The sequence below is a fragment of the Miscanthus floridulus genome, chromosome 16 (genome assembly GCF_019320115.1).
Source record: "Miscanthus floridulus cultivar M001 chromosome 16, ASM1932011v1, whole genome shotgun sequence".
Lineage (NCBI taxonomy): Eukaryota > Viridiplantae > Streptophyta > Magnoliopsida > Poales > Poaceae > Miscanthus > Miscanthus floridulus.
Window position 1 is genome coordinate 46,397,083 of NC_089595.1, and position 9,751 is coordinate 46,406,833.

Here is a 9,751-nt window from a genome sequence, read left to right on the forward strand (position 1 = left end):
AACATAAACTATTATCTCCTCTTTCAAGCTTGTCAATCCATTTGCCAAGTAAACAATTGTTCATAACTCTAACATCCATAAAACCAAGACCTCCAAACTGTTTTGGCCTGTTTAGAGCTTCCCACTTAACCATATGATACTTCCTTTTCTTACTTGTACCTTCCCAGAAGAATCTAGATCTAATAGAGTCAACCGCTGAAAATTTCCTTCATATAACAGATACACGCCCATCGTGTACATGGGTATGCTAGACAGACAAGAATCAATCAAAGTGGATTTTCCCCCTGATGACAGATACTCACATTGCCAAGTTCCCAGTCTTTTCTCTGTCTTCTCACAAACATAGCTCAATTGCGCATTTGATATCTTATGACAACTAACCGGCATTCCTAGATATTTCATCGAGAGAACTCCACTTTTACATCCTAACATCTTTGTTGCAACATTCATCTCCATAGCAGACAGTCCTACTGAGAAAATCTCACTTTTCTCGAAGTTTATCTTCATTCCTGACATAGCCTCATAGCAAGAAAGAATCACTCTAACATTTTGCAAGGTTTGCAAATCAAATTGCAGGAGTAGAATAGTATCATTAGCATACTGTAAGTGTGTTAACTCTCCTTCAACTAAGTGTGGTACAAGCCCCTTAATCATCCCAGTAGCATAGGCTCTCGATAGCATAGCAGAAAGGGCATCTGCTACAAGATTAAACAACAATGGAGACAATGGATCACCCTGTCTGAGTCCTTTGAAGCTTCTAAAGTAGTCCCCTCTTTCACCATTCAGATCAATGCACACCTTCCCCCCTCTAAAAACTTTATTCATCCATTGAATCCTTTTCATATCAAACCCATTTCTATGAAGTACTTCCTCTAAAAAATTCCAATTAACTCTATAATACGCTTTTTCAAAATCCAACTTGATGATAACCCCACTTGTTTTTGTATCCTTAAGTTCATGCATCACCTCCTATAGGATCACCACTCCCTCTAAAATATTTCTTCTAGGTATAAATGTTGTTTGAAAATTACTCACCACCCTACCAACCACTATTGAGAGCCTTACAGTGAGTGTTTTGGTGATAATCTTGTATATGACATTTAAAAGGCAAATCGGTCTAAATTGTTTGACACTAGTCGTTGGTTTAACCTTGGGTAACAGAATAATAACTCCATAGTTTAGTCTACACAGCTCCAAATGCCCATCATATAATCTATCTAGCATTTCTTTGATATCCCCTCTTATCATATTCAAGAAAGCTTTGAAAAAATCTATTGAAAAACCATCTGGACCTAGAGCCGCATTATTTTTCATCTCCTTAATCACCACATCAAGTTCTTCTAAAGAGAAGGGTCTAGTCAAAAACTCATTCTCTTCTTGCTGAATTTGCTGATAACTCGGCCAAAGATCCCTGTCCAAATGCATATCAGCCACATCTTCACTCCCAAACAATCTCTTATAGTAATCCGTAATGTGATCTCTAAGGTTGCCAGGCTCAACCACTTCTTGACCATTCACCTCCAACATTGAAATATGCATTTTCCTTCTCCTGCCATTAGCACATTTGTGAAAATAACTAGAATTTGAGTCACCAGCCAACAACCATTTCTCACCACCTCTTCTTTGCCATTGTAACTCCTCTTCTAACAACATCTGGTTAAAGGTATGATCTAAAGCATATCTTTCCTCCCACTCCATATGAGACAGTTCTCTTTCCTCACTCCAAACATCCAATATGGCAATTCTTCTAATAATTTCTTCCTTCTATTTTCTTCTCTGGCTATCCAGATTCTGACCCCAGCCCTTAATAGCTCTTCTCAATTTACTTGAGATCACATGCCAATGATCTAAAGGATCATATTTAAACCTTGAAGGCCATTTATCTCTCACCCATTCTCTGAAACCCTCCTGTTGGAGCCAATGAGCACTAAATCTAAAATAATACTGCTAACCTAACACATTGCCTCCCATGTCCACTATAAGAGGATTATGATCTGATCCAAGCCACGGACCAATTACCACCGACGTCAGATTGAACTTATCTTCCCAGGAATTTGACACCAAAACTCTATCAAGAACACACATAATCGGAGGATTTTGTTTGTTCGTCCAAGTAAAATGACTTCCAGTCCTATGTAATTCCCTGAGAGTTGTATTATTGATCATTTCATTAGATGCCTCCATCATCTGAACATTCACATTTCCATTAGATTTTTCCTCAATTCTTCTCACCAAATTAAAATGTCCACCTAGAATCATAGGGCATTCCACCGACTGAACTTTAGATTGAATCTCTTCCAAGAACTCTAACTTTCTTTCATCATGAGCAGGGCCATATACATTGAAAATCACCCACTGAAAACCATCTGCCTTCATGGTAAGATTGAAACATTGGTAAAAAATACCCACATCTTCAGCTGTAACTATAGCCAACTCTTTATCCACACCCATGAGCAAACCACCTGAGTGCCCAGAACAAGGCAACCAGGACCAAGACATATCCTTCTGACCAGCGAACCTCTCTAAATCTCTATATCTAAAAGAAGACTTAATGGTTTCCTATAAACAGATGCAATCAAAAGAATATTTATTAACTAATTCTAAAAGCAATTTCCTCCTCCCTGCATTTCCCAGTCCTCTAATATTCCAAAATAGAATCTTCATCCTTGATCTCTATCAGATAAATTATTCTCTATATCAGCACCACCCCCATCAACTCTAACACCTAGGGGCTCAAATCCATAGAACTCTCAATCTCCAAAGGAACTCTAATAATTGTATCATTTGGGATAACAGAACTCGACTCAATCTTTTGCTTAGTTTTTTGCAAAGCAATGAAAGCATCTTCCTTAGCTTGTATCAAAGAAATGTTAGCAATTCTAAAAACCTCATCTTGCCCCAATGAGAAACCATATACTCTAGCCATAGAATCTAAGGAGCAAGTATCAGTAGAACAAGAAGATGAGGGAATGAATTTAATACCTTTTGCATCAGCTGTCCTGGCTTTCAGTTTATCTTGCATTGCTCCCTCTTTCTCTTGAATTCTCGAACTGTGTCTAGTATTGAAATTAACCAGGCCACTCTTGACTGGCTTAAGTTTTGAAACCCCACATGATTCCTCTAGATAAGTCAAGATCGACTCCAAAGTCTTCGTCGATACAGGATCTGCTACTTTGTCCTCCTCATTGCAGACTAGCACCCCATCAGATACTACACCTTCCAAAAGAGATGTTTGAACCCCATCAGATGACACATCATTTTCAAGTTCCAGATCACCCTATGGATTTAGACTAGCAGCTAAATCATGCATATCTTGAAAAATGTTAGATTTTGCCATCAACCTCTGATAATCATATGTATCATCATTAGGTCCCTGAGAATTCATCTCTAATTCTTCAACAAGTGGACAAGTACTCTTAGAACTACCCATAGCAACCTGCCTTTGATGAGTAGAAGAACCAGACCTATATTTTTTACTAGTATCACCAGGTGTAGGTTTGCCTGATTCCAGCCATCCATGGCTCTCCTGTGATTCTGGGTCTTCTTCATTAGTAACATCATCCTCTTCATCATCAAGATCATCATTAGGCTTGGATGGTGGATAATTCTGGAGCTTGTCTGGAAAATACCAAGTTATCTTCCTACCCTTCTTGTTAATAAACACTTCAAATGTCCCACCTATCTTGTTAGGATTTTGGCATGACACCTTTACCCACACCGCATTCCACTGCAAAGATGGTAAATGCACCTCCTCTGGATCACCAACCAACCTGGCAAGCTCCATAACAGCAAACTCAGTTCTAGCAAATTTTGGAATGCCAATAGCTCTAACCCACACAGACTAAAGAACCTAAAACAACTCCGGATCCATATCTAACTCCTCAACCACAGCCATGATGTCAGACGTGATAAACTTGATTTTTTCATCTTGATTAGCAGATTCAAAGCCACTTTGGATGGTAGATTCACCAGAAATTCACTCCCCGAAATGCGCTTTACATCCCAATCCCAATTCGAATCCATCAGATATTGCAATTCAGTCTTAACTCTAAACTTAGTACCCCTTCCTTCCAAAATTGACACAATAGCTCTAATTGGTCCCTCTATTTTAGGTTTAGCTTCAACCTTAGGCTTAGGTAAATCTAGAGCATAAAAAATCTGACCAGGCATACCATACGCACAAAGTTGCAAACCCTTGTTAGATTTCATCAAAGGGCATTGGTTGGACTTATGACCTGACTCTCAACAACTATAACAAAATGGTGGTTTCTTCCTGGTAGAATGATGGTGACCATAATCATTGCAATTAAAACATTTCATAGCTAGACCTGAAGACTGACCTGCACCCGAACCCCAATTCTGCTGAACATTATACCCCTTCCTCCGATCTTCAATCTTGTGGCGGAGATCTTCTTCAATCATCTGACGCACATCTCGCTCTTTAGACTGATCTCCCATCCTCTTGCGATTCTGGGCCTCCCACTGCTCCTGACCTCAAAACTACTGATGACCCTACTTTGGATCCCAGTACCCTTGATCTCGAGAAAATCGCGGATCACGCCCATCTCGAGCTTGGGAATCCCAACCTTCATGCCTTGATCCCTGAAATCCATCGTGGCTACTACGCCTATCTCAAAATCTCTCCCCATCTTTAGTATCTCTAAATCTATCACCATCTCTAACTTCACAACCTTGCTGTCTCTTGTCCATGGTGACCTCAACGAATGACCTCCCATCCGTCATGTTAGGACGGACACGACGGAGAAACTTTGCCTGAGCCCCAAATTTCCTGATGTCCCTCACACTCGCCGAAAATACCTCTGTGGCTGGATCCCAAACCCTAGAGGAGGCAACCCAGACCCAAGACGAGGCGGACTTAGCAATGCGGCTACGGCTGCGGCTGCGACTGGGTGGAGGAGAATAAGAATGAGCGAATAGGTCCTCAATAGACAGGCCTAACTGGGCCGGCCCACCTAAATTTTCCTTTTCCTCGGCCTTAGCCCGTTTCATCTTCTTCCCCACATTCTTCACCCGGACAACACTCTCAATATTTCTTCAAACTTCAGAACTCAACAATGGCGGCGGACTCACTTTTGTGCGCATCATTGGCGGCTACAATTCCTGAACAATTTGCTCAATTGACTTCTGTACCTCCCCACCACCCAGAGCAGTATCCGGTTTACTGCTCCATGAGAAATGGATTGGTAAATTCCCTATTGCAATCGAATTCGAATCCACCGCAACAACTGGAGGTAAATTGCAATGACGAAGGCGCTCAACTCTATCCAAATCACTCAATTGCGAATGCTTAGGTAGTCCGAACGCTACTTTTGGGGATTTCTGCTTAGAACTCAATGGCGGAAATCGATCAAAACTCAACCAATCCTCCAAATCCACCTCTAACTCTTTCCGACTATTTGCGCCTGCCCTCTGAGAACTCTGCGGAGAAATCAAGTATGGCGGAAATGCTAGAGTAAGCCTGTGATTCCTCATGAATGATGCACCAAATCTGCGCTCGACTTTCTAGAATGTTCTCACCACAACGACCACAACTCTCGTCACAAAAGCAGGGGAACGAGAAATTACCACAGGCGCCTGCGAAACCGCGCCGACGACCCGCTAGCTCGTCGCCGGTGCTCACCGGAGTACACGCTGGTTCTGCCCCCTCCACCTCCTTGAAGGGTTGCAGTCGCTCCAACCTCGGACACCAACGCGTGCAGATCTGCGGCGAGCGAGAGCCTCGAGAGACGGGCCACTCGGCGGGCCAGTGATGGTCCCCAGAGACACGAGCGGCAGCCGGAGGCGGTCTCACGAGCGGGCGGCGATGGGTGGGTGGGCGGCGCTCGATGGGCAGGAGCGCCGAAGCTAGCTGGCGTCTCAGCTCTCGAGTTTCAGAATTTCTTGGGCCAACAAATCTTGCCACCACAGACCACCTGCGTGTTCTCAGCCTCCCTTCGGCAGTTTCTAGGCCATTATAGCCTTTAACCGAAGGCCGCCATGATGGTAGTGAATCGAGCCTTGATTTCATCCACGTTCGTCGATCTTCTCCCTATAAAACCCAAACTCCAGCTCCTCTGCATCCTTTCTCCATCAACCGATCGCTCCCTGTGTTCCATACTCACTCCAGTGCCACAAATCCCAACTGCCGTCGCCATTGCTGAGCTCCAACCGTCATCGTCGATCTCCTCGGTCAAGCCGTCTACACCTTGGTTTCTTCCTTCTTTAGACTCGCTGGAGAGTCGCGCTCACATCCCGGTCATCTTTGACAGGAATCCGTGGCCATTCGTGCAGGGCCCGCGCTCGCCGGAGCTTCTAGACACGCCGCCGTCTGCCTCCCCTTCTCTCCGGCCTGCTCCTGTCGAAGTGGTCTGTTACACCGAGTTCGCGGTGAGCTCCCGATATAAACGCATCAAGTATCTTCACCCATAGTGTCTCCTAGCTTGAGTTTGAGTTGCGACGATGAACTCCTGCCGTCGGCAGCCATGGCGCCGCCGCTCCTTCTCCTGCACTCCCTCCGGTCTCAAGCACGGCCAGCAGAACAGGCGAGCCGCGCCAACCCTGCACACTGCCTCCCGGCGCGCACGCACGCATGCACGCGTGTGCAAACACGCCACACCGGCGAGCAAGCGGAGCTAGCAGCGCCGGCGAGCAAACGAAGCAAGCAGTCGTCCGTGCTCAAGTTTCTCTTATTTAGCTTGATGACATCATCTCCAATGTCATGCATCATTTTCGTCGTTTTCCTTGAGGAAAATAAATCCAGAAATACATCACCAAATACACCATTGTGGACATATCTGGGCACAAAGCCCGAGCCCGTGAGCCCGGCACGGAGCCCGCTATTTAGGCCCGGCCCGAAGGTCAATGGGTCCGGGCTGGCACGGCACGGGGGTGCAGGCCGTGCTTGGGCCGCACCCTAGGCCCACAGGCCGGCACGGCACGGCCCGCAAGCAGGCAAGCAGGCCGGCGGCCCAAGAACACCCCCCTCCCCTCCTGGCCTCCTCCCCGGCTCCCCATATAACCGCGACCCCCCCCCGGCCGGCCCCCATCTCCACCCTAACCCTAACCCCATTCGCCTCCCAACCGCAGCCGCACTCGACACCCTAACCCTAACCCCATTCGCCTCCCAACCGCAGCCGCACTCGACACCCGCTCGGTCGCTCGTCGCTCTCGCTCGTCGCCACTCGCCTCCTCTCGTCGATCCATCTTCGCCGCCGGTGCGACCATCGTCCTTGGATCCGGTGATATCGCCGCCGCTCCATCACCTCTCCCTGAGTTCCCTGCTCCCTCAGTCCCTCTCCGTCTTCCTTTTTACTCCTTCTCCTCTGTTTGTCGATGAACATGTGAGTCCGCCTCCCCGTCTCTCTTCCGCCATCGCTCGCCGTCCTTCTTAATCCCGTCTTGCCCTTGTGTGGCCCTCGTCTTCTCCGGCGCCGGGCTCCGGTTGCGCAGGCAAGTCCATCCCCATTCGTAACCCTAACCCTAGCCCCTAGATCTATACGTTTCTCAGTGTTTTGATTCTGTTTTTGGGATCATTTTCTCATCCGGCTCCGGTTGCGCAGGCAAGTCCATCCCCATTCGTAACCCTAACCCTAGCCCCTAGATCTATACGTTTCTCAGTGTTTTGATTCTGTTTTTGGGATCATTTTCTCATCCTTTTCTTCTTTTCGTGTTCTTTTTCTTTGCAGGTCTGCTGCCGATGCCTCGTCGTCAACTAGCCTTGGCGTAGACGGACGACGGGCAATGGCACCGCGGCCAAGCCGTAGCCGCGCACCGTTGAGGAACAGTGCTGGAGTTCAGCCGTCCGCGGCCGAGGGGCCCATGGCGTGTGACCCGCAGGGCGACGGTGCCATGTTCCCTGTGACTGGCGACGATGACTTGGTCGCGGCTAGGCTGTCCTCGGAGCACGACGACGACGGCCGTGACCCCTTTGCGGTGTTTGATGACGCCACCCGTGGGACACAGCCGGCGATCGACGTCGATGCCATCGATGCAGGGGCAACGGGGACAGGGACGGTGGACTCCAACACCCACTCCAACTACACTGGTGTTAATGGTAATGCTGATGGTAATGGTACTCGTACTCCTTCCTCTGGTGCTGTTTCTGGACTTGGTAAGTGCAAGTCTAAGTGCTGGGGTGACTTTGAGGAGGTTTATGAGAAGATTAATGGTGTCGATGTGCGTGTTAGAGCTATATGTAAGATGTGTAGAACTGTGTTGAGTGCTAGATCTGCTGCTAGTACTGGTCACATTCTTAGGCACCAAAAATCTTGCAAACAGAAACTTGATAATGCTTCTAGGGTTCAGTCTCGACTAGCTTTTAATGCTGATGGGTCTTTGCATAATTGGAACTATGATCCTGCTGTTGCTAGAACTGAACTGTGTAGATTGATTGCTAGGCTTGATCTTCCTCTTGGTTTTGGTGACACTGATGCATTTGAGGAATATATTAAAAATTCTCATAACCCAAGATTTATTAGATCATCTAGAAGAACCACCACTAGAGATCTGGATAAGTTATTTGCTGAACGTCGTGCTATGATTAGGAACTGTGTGCATGCTTCTGCATCTGTTGCTTTGACTTCTGACATATGGTCTGGTAATGCTAAAGAGGATTACATATCTGTTGTTGCTCACTATGTGAATGCTGATTGGGAATTGCAAAAGAAGATTATTGGTCTTAGGTTGATTCAAGTTAAGCATTCTGGTGAAAATATTTCTGCTTCCATTGCATCTGTTGTTGAGGAGTATGGCTTGGTTGATAAAATCTTTTCTATCACTTTAGATAATGCATCTTCTAATGCTAAGGCTATGGAAACTTTGACACCCATGTTTGCTGATTATCTTGGTTGTGATCCTGCACCTGATGATCATGCACCTGGTTACAGTCTTGTGCATCAACGCTGTGCTTGTCACATTATTAATCTGATAGTCAAATCTGGACTAAAAAGAATCAAACCTTATATAGAGGATTTTAGAACTGCAATTAATTTCTTGAACTCCTCTAATCAAAGAATTGCTATGTTTAGAAACTACTGTGAAGCTAAAGGTATGAGACCTAGAAAATTTGGCTTAGACATGGATGTTAGATGGAATGCTACTTATCTCATGCTAAAACACTTGGTTCCTTACAGTGAAGTATTTTATGTGTTCATAAATTCAAATTATGGTTCTGCACTGTTGTCTCCAGCCTATTGGCACGTGGCTGGGAAAATATTGGAGTTCCTGGAAGTATTTTATGACTCTACTGTTACACTGTCTGGTGTTTATTATCCTACCAGTCCTCTTGTGCTGCACCATGTTTTGGAGATTACAACTCATTTGCATGCATGTGAAAGGGATGTTAATCTTAGACCCTTTGTGTACCCTATGCAGCATAAATTTCTTAAGTATTGGAAGGACATTCCTCTCTTATACTCATTTGCATTCATTCTTGACCCTAGAGCTAAGCTCAGAGGTATGCAAAGGGTCCTCCATTTACTTACTGAATATACTGGTACTGATTACACTACTTACTATGCTGATTTAAAAACTGAGTTGCATAAAATGTTTGAGAAATATTTGAGAAAGTTTGGTGCAACTAGGTCACAAAGGGTTGCTGGTCCTACTCCACCCACTGGTAAGAGAAAACAGGCTTGGGGGTAATTTTTGGAGGATCAGGTCTGCCTGGTCCTTCCAGTGGCACTGCCTGTTCTTCTTCTCACTCTACTGCTTCTGAACTTTCAAGCTATTTGGACAGCGACTGCATAATTGC

General features: G+C 45.6%; 1 pseudogene; it reads right to left on the bottom strand.

The window, feature by feature from the left end:
* Window positions 1-3,277: 3,277 nt before the first annotated feature.
* Window positions 3,278-5,010, bottom strand: LOC136510653 (uncharacterized; annotated as a pseudogene).
* Window positions 5,011-9,751: the final 4,741 nt, after the last annotated feature.